We start from the raw sequence: 12,156 nt of genomic DNA on the forward strand, positions 1-12,156 counted from the left end.
CTAACGATTCAAAATATACATGTTTTCTTTCCTTAAATTTTTAGGAAATAATGTCTAAGACAGGGGTGGGAAACTACGGCCCGAGCGGCCCGCCAAGGGCTTTCATGAGGCCCGCCAAAGGTTTTCATGCGGCCTAAGAACAAGTCATCATTCGCACTGACTCTGTTTATCTTACCCTGTTCATCAAATAAATGTGCTTCTTTTGTTTATAGTTAGGCGCTGATTGAAATTTGTATTTCAGATGTCTAAAGATACTGTAGATTATACAGCTCAGTGTTTGCGAAATACATTATGTGCATCTTCCATTGCCATGACAACTTGATATCCATGTATCAACAAATCATATCCATAATATCCCAAGTGGTCTAGTGGCTAGGATTCCGCGCTCTCACCGCGGCGGCCGGGGTTCGATTCCCCGCTTGGGAAACTTTTGTTTTAATCTATATCGTGCAAATATAACATAAAGTTTTATCTTTACAAAGATAAGAAAAATTGTAGAAATTATATCTACGTTTCGACTTTCTGATCAAAAACAGTTTTTCTTAGGTGAAAGAGATTAATCACAATCAAAGTATTTGATTAAACATTACATTTATTCTCGCAAAAATTTAGTGTAAACACCAAAGGAAAACATTTTTAATACAGTGCTTCCATTATTCACTCGGCCAAATCGTGTCATATATGAATGATTTTATATACGCTTTCAAATGATTCGATTTTTACGAAGCTCTCTGAACAATTTACAGCGTTTGCCAACGTTTAAGCATATTTAACACTAATTAATTTTATATTTAACGAAAATGAATTCACGATTGATTTTGGTGTATCGAGTTCCTCCTTTCCAATTTAAATGTTCTTGAAGTATCATTGTGATAATATCGATTATTAAATGGATAAAGAATATCGAATCTTGTTAATAGCAATATGACGTGTATAATTAGTATGAATGTGACGTCATAATATTACGCAGGTGCCTAGTATGAATAACGTCTGACACGATGTCTTTGATATGTATCGTACCGCAAATTTGAACAATGTAAAAGCGATGTAATATTGATCAAGTCATGAGTCTCTGCAGGGACAAACAATGAGCTCTTTCGATTTATTAAATATATTACGATATTACGGCACTTTGTACTTGAATCACGAAATAAATTGACGGGGTGGGAGACTTAGCCAACGTGGTCTTTAAATAAAGCGTAACCCTAATAGTATGAAAGTAATGCCACTGGAAATGCTAATGACTACTGCCATTTCCTTTAGTGTCCTCCGCATGATTGTTTGCGGAACGGAAAGAATAAAAACATGTACGTTTCCGTTACGTTTATCCTATGTTCTTTTCTCAGTCATAGGAATTATTCACAGATGTCCCTTATTTATTTTAATTCCCTGTTAAATTCAATAAATATTTCTTATAACAGAGGCACATCAGACTGCGAAAGAGCGTACACAGGAGGCAAAGAGCTAGATCTGTATGGCGTCACGTGACATCATAAAGCCCAAAAATGTTTAAATCGTTTCTTACTTATAACTTCTTTATAAAACTTTAATTTCAGACTAGCTTTATGGTGGATTATGGTTCACAAATAATTGCTAAAGGTCGAAAATACAAGTATCCAAATAAAAGTATATACCAATAAAAAAGCTCTGTATTTTCAGTTTGAAGACTGTGTATCCTGAATCAATTTTCTTCAAAGGCATCTATTGAGGAAGAAATAGAACCTAAGTGTATTTCCTAAGGCCAAACCTAGGCAACCGACTAGGACTGCAATGGCGGATGTTGAACCATCCACCCTTGAAATACGCGGTCTGCGCTCTACCATACAAGCTACCGCACCTACCTACATTGAATAAATGAAACGTCAATACGTCAAAGCTGATCAATCAATCAATACCCCATTTATGGTAGCTTCAATGCCATCACCTCCCCGATCCATCTCGCTGTGGCAATAGCGTCGGATATCTTTATTTAATTAACAGTGTGCTACGAACGGACGAATATTCACTGTATGATGCAGTCTCCATTGAGGCCCATATGACGATTGAAATAATAGAAAACTGGGCCATGAACGGACCGATATTCTAGAAAAAATCCGCCTTCGAATGTTCCACAAGCGAGAAACAACAAGCTACAGGAAACTGGACATCAGCTCTTGCACAGTGTTGGCCGGAACTTGATATTCAATCGTGGAAAGACAAATGCTATTCTTTACTAGAATCGTCCCATTGCGCATACCAAGTGAAATCAAGTACATAATGAGAACGAAAGTGAAATGTAAGTTACAGAAATTCCAAGAGGATAGTAAGTAAAATATAGTCCAACTTTCATCAGTTTCGGTGTAGTGCACGAGGTGTATATATGTCTCAAAATCAATTAAGTGTCGGCTGGAATCAGATTAGTAACAATATCGCCTCTTTCATATGTAAGCTGTGATGACCCTGCAACACTGGCGACATATAGTTGTTTTCGGTCGTTTTTATTCTGTTTCTTCTGAATTTCATCTGAATTTGAGACTTCAGCGGTCAAATGATTTGTTTCACCAATTGCAAATATGCTTATTACCAACTTTAATAAATGTTCATAAAGATTACAAATTGTTTCAAAACCTTATGTATGATTTATTCGTGCATTTATATGATGTGTAGTTATCGAGTGAACAATGAAGCATATAAATTAAGTATCCCTGGCTTTTGGCATTGTTCAAAGGAAAGATTTGCAACTTTCAATTGTTTTTGTAGTTAGCACCCGTTTTTCTTTAATCGAAAAATGCCGCCTTTATTACCAGATTCACAACAAATAACTTGTAAAGGTTCTGGTAATGTATCAGATTATTTTGTACTAGACTATATAAACGAATCACATCCATGTTAAACTCCAAACGGTCAATTAAAGATCACATACACTGGACAACAAATTTTTACAAAAGTCATGTTACTGAAATAAAATTAGTCAATTCTTATCAATTTTTATGTGCTGAACACGAATATGACAGTCAAATTGCAAAATTGGCTCTAGTTTTTTTGTAATCTGCAAGAAATTAATGTTTACATAACGAAATGCATTCCAATAGTAAAAGGTCAACTGTAATAGCCTACCTATAAAAAATCAAGTCATTGACTACATCTTAGATTTCTTCGCCTGTCTCTTGTACAGCTGTTCGGGAGCATCTCTGAGGAGTGTCCAGCAGTAGTCAGCCAGCATTGTAGTGGACCATTTTCCCTGGTATCTTTGTTCCATTGTTGCGATATCTTGATGAAAACGTTCGCCGTGTTCATCACTAACAATACCACAGTTGCTAGGAAAGAAATCCAAATGGGAATGAAGGAAGTGAATCTTTAGAGACATATTGCAGCCAAGTTTCTTATACTTCATCAACATGTCTTCTACTAGTTCCTTATAGTTTTCTGCCCTAACATTTCCGAGGAAGTTTGTAGAAACTAGGCGAAAAGCATTCCATGCTTGTTTCGCGTCACCTTCCAGCAAGTTGTTGAACCGGTCATCTTTGAAAAGCTCTCGAATCTGAGGACCCACAAAAACTCCCTCTTTAATCTTTGCTTCGCTGAGTCGAGGGAATTTTTCATGCAGGTATCGGAATGCTGGCAAAGTCCGGTCAATGGCTTTCACGAAGTTCTTCATCAAACCTAGTTTGATGTGAAGGGGTGGTAGCAAGATTTTCTGAGCCTCAACCAGAGCTGGGTGTTGGATATTCTTCTCTCCAATGGCTACATTCTGCCTGTGAGTCCATTCCTTCCTCATGTAGTGCATTTCCCTTGCTCGGCTATCCCACTCGCATAAGAAACACATGTATTTTGTATATCCTTGCTGCAGTCCCATTAAAAGGCCAACTACCTTCAAATCACCATAGAGGTGCCAGCTGTACTTGTTATACTCAATGGAATTCAGTAGCTGCCTTAAGTTATCGTATGTCTCTTTCATGTGGACAGCATACGCTACTGGAATAGATGGAAGAATGTTTCCATTGTGCAAAAGCACAGCCTTGAGACTCAGTTTCGAAGAGTCCACAAATAGTCTCCATTCTTGTGGGTCATGAGTGATTTTTAAAGCATTCATGAGGCCCTCAATATCGGAACAGAATATCAGATTACTTTCCTTTCTGAAGAAAGGCTCCAATTGCTGGTGGCGCTTTCGATATGCAGTAATTGTGACATCTTCTTCTAGAAGATTCCATTGTTGGAGTCTTGATCCTAGCAATTCTGCCTTGTTCTTTGATAAGTCCAAATCACGAATCAGGTCATTTAGTTCTTCCTGTGTTATTCTGTGTGGGGTTGATGATGCACCACAGTGAAAATCTGGATCACTGCATGCTGATGGACCAGGAGAAGAACAGGTCGACTCACCTTTGTCTTCGTCAGATGAATCAAGAGAATATTCTGCTGGAGGTTCTGGAATAGGAAGTCCCTCACCATGTGGAACTGGTCTCAATGCAGACGGAATGTTTGGGTAGACTATTCTCGACTTCTTTCGCTTCGTTATTCCGCCGGAAAGAGGAGGAACCAAGCAGAAGTAACAGTCATTTAGGTGGTTGCTTGGCTCTCTCCACACCATTGGGACCGCAAACGGCATTGATGACCTTTTGCAATTCAACCACTGTGAAAGCTGTGTTGTACATGTAGCACAGCATATATGCGGAGCCCAAGGCTTGTCTTGGTCACCAACCTTGCATCCGAAGTAAAGATGATATGCCTTCTTCACTTGAGAATTGATACTTTTCTTCTGGTTATCAAATGTCACTTCCCCACAAATATAGCAAAAATTGTCCGCGGTATTAACACACTTTCGAGGCATTACTGTTCTTCATTGTACGTAAATGGATAAAATAATAAGTTTTATGTAACAGTAGCTTGAACTGTCTCGCACAACGTCTAAAATATTTTAAATGCTGAACCTATCTGATTGGGCTTTATATAGTACACTGCTTACGTCAGCTTCAGCAGCCGCCTGGCATTAGTATAATAGGCCTACACATGTATAGTACACTGCTGACGTCAACTTACTTCAGCAGCCGCATGGCATTAGTATTGCATTGCATCAGAAAATGATGTAATCAACTGTGGATGATGTGAGCATGATGGTATTATGCAATGTTACATCATTATTCCGGATGTTGCTGCAGTCCTACTGGAGAAATTTACACAGTGAAACATAGAAAATGAGGTATATGAATATCTTCAAAACGAGAGCCAATACAAATTTTTCACGGTTATATTCGTGTTCGGCACACCAAAATACTACAGATTAGGGCCTTTTCAAGTCAGTAATGATTTCACTGTTGACCAGTGATATCTCTCTCTCTCCATCTCTGTCTCTCTCTCGCTCTCTCTCTCTCTCTCTCTCTCTCTCTCTCTCTGTGTTCTTCTGTAAAATAGTATATGTTTTTATGATTTTATTTCCCGTTATCTCCCCAATACCAGTTTTGATCGCAAGAGCAAAACAATGCATAGGATCAAAATTATCTACCCAGTGTAGCCACCAAACCTAATTATGGTCATTTAAGACGCCTCGACATACTTGATATTCGGGAAGACAATAGAAGCTTTCGAGAAATATATGTTCAATAAAAGACTACTCAAGTAGACTTAAGTGTTGTTCTTAAAAAATATTTCTAACGATTCAAAATATACATGTTTTCTTTCCTTAAATTTTTAGGAAATAATGTCTAAGACAGGGGTGGGAAACTACGGCCCGAGCGGCCCGCCAAGGGCTTTCATGAGGCCCGCCAAAGGTTTTCATGCGGCCTAAGAACAAGTCATCATTTGCACGGACTCTGTTTATCTTACCCTGTTCATCAAATAAATGTGCTTCTTTTGTTTATAGTTAGGCGCTGATTGAAATTTGTATTTCAGATGTCTAAAGATACTGTAGATTATACAGCTCAGTGTTTGCGAAATACATTATGTGCATCTTCCATTGCCATGACAACTTGATATCCATGTATCAACAAATCATATCCATAATATCCCAAGTGGTCTAGTGGCTAGGATTCCGCGCTCTCACCGCGGCGGCCGGGGTTCGATTCCCCGCTTGGGAAACTTTTGTTTTAATCTATATCGTGCAAATATAACATAAAGTTTTATCTTTACAAAGATAAGAAAAATTGTAGAAATTATATCTACGTTTCGACTTTCTGATCAAAAACAGTTTTTCTTAGGTGAAAGAGATTAATCACAATCAAAGTATTTGATTAAACATTACATTTATTCTCGCAAAAATTTAGTGTAAACACCAAAGGAAAACATTTTTAATACAGTGCTTCCATTATTCACTCGGCCAAATCGTGTCATATATGAATGATTTTATATACTCTTTCAAATGATTCGATTTTTACGAAGCTCTCTGAACAATTTACAGCGTTTGCCAACGTTTAAGCATATTTAACACTAATTAATTTTATATTTAACGAAAATGAATTCACGATTGATTTTGGTGTATCGAGTTCCTCCTTTCCAATTTAAATGTTCTTGAAGTATCATTGTGATAATATCGATTATCAAATGGATAAAGAATATCGAATCTTGTTAATAGCAATATGACGCGTATAATTAGTATGAATGTGACGTTATAATATTACGCAGGTGCCTAGTATGAATAACGTCTGACACGATGTCTTTGATATGTATCGTACCGCAAATTTGAACATTGTAAAAGCGATGTAATATTGATCAAGTCATGAGTCTCTGCAGGGACAAGCAATGAGCTCTTTCGATTTATTAAATATATTACGATATTACGGCACTTTGCACTTGAATCACGAAATAAATTGACGGGGTGGGAGACTTAGCCAACGTGGTCTTTAAATAAAGCGTAACCCTAATAGTATGAAAGTAATGCCACTGGAAATGCTAATGACTACTGCCATTTCCTTTAGTGTCCTCCGCATGATTGTTTGCGGAACGGAAAGAATAAAAACATGTACGTTTCCGTTACGTTTATCCTATGTTCTTTTCTCAGTCATAGGAATTATTCACAGATGTCCCTTATTTATTTTAATTCCCTGTTAAATTCAATAAATATTTCTTATAACAGAGGCACATCAGACTGCGAAAGAGCGTACACAGGAGGCAAAGAGCTAGATCTGTGTGGCGTCACGTGACATCATTCAGCCCAAAAATGTTTAAATCGTTTCTTACTTATAACTTCTTTATAAAACTTTAATTTCAGACTGGCTTTATGGTGGATTATGGTTCACAAATAATTGCTAAAGGTCGAAAATACAAGTATCCAAATAAAAGTATATACCAATAAAAAAGCTCTGTATTTTCAGTTTGAAGACTGTGTATCCTGAATCAATTTTCTTCAAAGGCATCTATTGAGGAAGAAATAGAACCTAAGTGTATTTCCTAAGGCCAAACCTAGGCAACCGACTAGGACTGCAATGGCGGATGTTGAACCATCCACCCTTGAAATACGCGGTCTGCGCTCTACCATACAAGCTACCGCACCTACCTACATTGAATAAATGAAACGTCAATACGTCAAAGCTGATCAATCAATCAATACCCCATTTATGGTAGCTTCAATGCCATCACCTCCCCGATCCATCTCGCTGTGGCAATAGCGTCGGATATCTTTATTTAATTAACAGTGTGCTACGAACGGACGAATATTCACTGTATGATGCAGTCTCCATTGAGGCCCATATGACGATTGAAATAATAGAAAACTGGGCCATGAACGGACCGATATTCTAGAAAAATCCGCCTTCGAATGTTCCACAAGCGAGAAACAACAAGCTACAGGAAACTGGACATCAGCTCTTGCACAGTGTTGGCCGGAACTTGATATTCAATCGTGGAAAGACAAATGCTATTCTTTGCTAGAATCGTCCCATTGCGCATACCAAGTGAAATCAAGTACATAATGAGAACGAAAGTGAAATGTAAGTTACAGAAATTCCAAGAGGATAGTAAGTAAAATATAGTCCAACTTTCATCAGTTTCGGTGTAGTGCACGAGGTGTATATATGTCTCAAAATCAATTAAGTGTCGGCTGGAATCAGATTAGTAACAATATCGCCTCTTTCATATGTAAGCTGTGATGACCCTGCAACACTGGCGACATATAGTTGTTTTCGGTCGTTTTTATTCTGTTTCTTCTGAATTTCATCTGAATTTGAGACTTCAGCGGTCAAATGATTTGTTTCACCAATTGCAAATATGCTTATTACCAACTTTAATAAATGTTCATAAAGATTACAAATTGTTTCAAAACCTTATGTATGATTTATTCGTGCATTTATATGATGTGTAGTTATCGAGTGAACAATGAAGCATATCAATTAAGTATCCCTGGCTTTTGGCATTGTTCAAATGAAAGATTTGCAACTTTCAATTGTTTTTGTAGTTAGCACCCGTTTTTCTTTAATCGAAAAATGCCGCCTTTATTACCAGATTCACAACAAATAACTTGTAAAGGTTCTGGTAATGTATCAGATTATTTTGTACTGGACTATATAAACGAATCACATCCATGTTAAACTCCAAACGGTCAATTAAAGATCACATATCTCTCTCTCTCCATCTCTGTCTCTCTCTCTCTCTCTCTCTCTCTCTCTCTCTCTGTGTTCTTCTGTAAAATAGTATATGTTTTTATGATTTTATTTCCCGTTATCTCCCCAATACCAGTTTTGATCGCAAGAGCAAAACAATGCATAGGATCAAAATTATCTACCCAGTGTAGCCACCAAACCTAATTATGGTCATTTAAGACGCCTCGACATACTTGATATTCGGGAAGACAATAGAAGCTTTCGAGAAATATATGTTCAATAAAAGACTACTCAGGTAGACTTAAGTGTTGTTCTTAAAAAATATTTCTAACGATTCAAAATATACATGTTTTCTTTCCTTAAATTTTTAGGAAATAATGTCTAAGACAGGGGTGGGAAACTACGGCCCGAGCGGCCCGCCAAGGGCTTTCATGAGGCCCGCCAAAGGTTTTCATGCGGCCTAAGAATAAGTCATCATTCGCACTGACTCTGTTTATCTTACCCTGTTCATCAAATAAATGTGCTTCTTTTGTTTATAGTTAGGCGCTGATTGAAATTTGTATTTCAGATGTCTAAAGATACTGTAGATTATACAGCTCAGTGTTTGCGAAATACATTATGTGCATCTTCCATTGCCATGACAACTTGATATCCATGTATCAACAAATCATATCCATAATATCCCAAGTGGTCTAGTGGCTAGGATTCCGCGCTCTCACCGCGGCGGCCGGGGTTCGATTCCCCGCTTGGGAAACTTTTGTTTTAATCTATATCGTGCAAATATAACATAAAGTTTTATCTTTACAAAGATAAGAAAAATTGTAGAAATTATATCTACGTTTCGACTTTCTGATCAAAAACAGTTTTTCTTAGGTGAAAGAGATTAATCACAATCAAAGTATTTGATTAAACATTACATTTATTCTCGCAAAAATTTAGTGTAAACACCAAAGGAAAACATTTTTAATACAGTGCTTCCATTATTCACTCGGCCAAATCGTGTCATATATGAATGATTTTATATACGCTTTCAAATGATTCGATTTACAGCGTTTGCCAACATTTAAGCATATTTAACACTAATTAATTTTATATTTAACGAAAATGAATTCACGATTGATTTTGGTGTATCGAGTTCCTCCTTTCCAATTTAAATGTTCTTGAAGTATCATTGTGATAATATCGATTATTAAATGGATAAAGAATATCGAATCTTGTTAATAGCAATATGACGCGTATAATTAGTATGAATGTGACGTCATAATATTACGCAGGTGCCTAGTATGAATAACGTCTGACACGATGTCTTTGATATGTATCGTACCGCAAATTTGAACAATGTAAAAGCGATGTAATATTGATCAAGTCATGAGTCTCTGCAGGGACAAACAATGAGCTCTTTCGATTTATTAAATATATTACGATATTACGGCACTTTGTACTTGAATCACGAAATAAATTGACGGGGTGGGAGACTTAGCCAACGTGGTCTTTAAATAAAGCGTAACCCTAATAGTATGAAAGTAATGCCACTGGAAATGCTAATGACTACTGCCATTTCCTTTAGTGTCCTCCGCATGATTGTTTGCGGAACGGAAAGAATAAAAACATGTACGTTTCCGTTACGTTTATCCTATGTTCTTTTCTCAGTCATAGGAATTATTCACAGATGTCCCTTATTTATTTTAATTCCCTGTTAAATTCAATAAATATTTCTTATAACAGAGGCACATCAGACTGCGAAAGAGCGTACACAGGAGGCAAAGAGCTAGATCTGTATGGCGTCACGTGACATCATTCAGCCCAAAAATGTTTAAATCGTTTCTTACTTATAACTTCTTTATAAAACTTTAATTTCAGACTGGCTTTATGGTGGATTATGGTTCACAAATAATTGCTAAAGGTCGAAAATACAAGTATCCAAATAAAAGTATATACCAATAAAAAAGCTCTGTATTTTCAGTTTGAAGACTGTGTATCCTGAATCAATTTTCTTCAAAGGCATCTATTGAGGAAGAAATAGAACCTAAGTGTATTTCCTAAGGCCAAACCTAGGCAACCGACTAGGACTGCAATGGCGGATGTTGAACCATCCACCCTTGAAATACGCGGTCTGCGCTCTACCATACAAGCTACCGCACCTACCTACATTGAATAAATGAAACGTCAATACGTCAAAGCTGATCAATCAATCAATACCCCATTTATGGTAGCTTCAATGCCATCACCTCCCCGATCCATCTCGCTGTGGCAATAGCGTCGGATATCTTTATTTAATTAACAGTGTGCTACGAACGGACGAATATTCACTGTATGATGCAGTCTCCATTGAGGCCCATATGACGATTGAAATAATAGAAAACTGGGCCATGAACGGACCGATATTCTAGAAAAAATCCGCCTTCGAATGTTCCACAAGCGAGAAACAACAAGCTACAGGAAACTGGACATCAGCTCTTGCACAGTGTTGGCCGGAACTTGATATTCAATCGTGGAAAGACAAATGCTATTCTTTACTAGAATCGTCCCATTGCGCATACCAAGTGAAATCAAGTACATAATGAGAACGAAAGTGAAATGTAAGTTACAGAAATTCCAAGAGGATAGTAAGTAAAATATAGTCCAACTTTCATCAGTTTCGGTGTAGTGCACGAGGTGTATATATGTCTCAAAATCAATTAAGTGTCGGCTGGAATCAGATTAGTAACAATATCGCCTCTTTCAGATGTAAGCTGTGATGACCCTGCAACACTGGCGACATATAGCTGTTTTCGGTCGTTTTTATTCTGTTTCTTCTGAATTTCATCTGAATTTGAGACTTCAGCGGTCAAATGATTTGTTTCACCAATTGCAAATATGCTTATTACCAACTTTAATAAATGTTCATAAAGATTACAAATTGTTTCAAAACCTTATGTATGATTTATTCGTGCATTTATATGATGTGTAGTTATCGAGTGAACAATGAAGCATATCAATTAAGTATCCCTGGCTTTTGGCATTGTTCAAATGAAAGATTTGCAACTTTCAATTGTTTTTGTAGTTAGCACCCGTTTTTCTTTAATCGAAAAATGCCGCCTTTATTACCAGATTCACAACAAATAACTTGTAAAGGTTCTGGTAATGTATCAGATTATTTTGTACTGGACTATATAAACGAATCACATCCATGTTAAACTCCAAACGGTCAATTAAAGATCACATATCTCTCTCCATCTCTCTCTCTCTCTCTCTCTCTCTCTCTCTCTGTGTTCTTCTGTAAAATAGTATATGTTTTTATGATTTTATTTCCCGTTATCTCCCCAATACCAGTTTTGATCGCAAGAGCAAAACAATGCATAGGATCAAAATTATCTACCCAGTGTAGCCACCAAACCTAATTATGGTCATTTAAGACGCCTCGACATACTTGATATTCGGGAAGACAATAGAAGCTTTCGAGAAATATATGTTCAATAAAAGACTACTCAAGTAGACTTAAGTGTTGTTCTTAAAAAATATTTCTAACGATTCAAAATATACATGTTTTCTTTCCTTAAATTTTTAGGAAATAATGTCTAAGACAGGGGTGGGAAACTACGGCCCGAGCGGCCCGCCAAGGGCTTTCATGAGGCCCGCCAAAGGTTTTCATGCGGCCTAAGAACAAGTC

At 37.1% G+C, this 12,156-nt stretch overlaps 3 non-coding genes across 3 annotated transcripts; all 3 read left to right on the forward strand.

The window, feature by feature from the left end:
• Positions 1-354: 354 nt before the first annotated feature.
• On the forward strand, positions 355-426 carry Trnae-cuc (transfer RNA glutamic acid (anticodon CUC)). The gene has a single exon. It is a non-coding gene; the product is annotated as a tRNA-Glu (tRNA).
• A 5,552-nt stretch (positions 427-5,978) lies between these two features.
• Positions 5,979-6,050, forward strand: Trnae-cuc (transfer RNA glutamic acid (anticodon CUC)). Its single transcript has one exon. It is a non-coding gene; the product is annotated as a tRNA-Glu (tRNA).
• A 3,138-nt stretch (positions 6,051-9,188) lies between these two features.
• On the forward strand, positions 9,189-9,260 carry Trnae-cuc (transfer RNA glutamic acid (anticodon CUC)). The gene has a single exon. It is a non-coding gene; the product is annotated as a tRNA-Glu (tRNA).
• Positions 9,261-12,156: the final 2,896 nt, after the last annotated feature.

The sequence above is a fragment of the Sinohyriopsis cumingii genome, chromosome 3 (genome assembly GCF_028554795.1).
Source record: "Sinohyriopsis cumingii isolate HCF-2022 chromosome 3, ASM2855479v2, whole genome shotgun sequence".
Lineage (NCBI taxonomy): Eukaryota > Metazoa > Mollusca > Bivalvia > Unionida > Unionidae > Sinohyriopsis > Sinohyriopsis cumingii.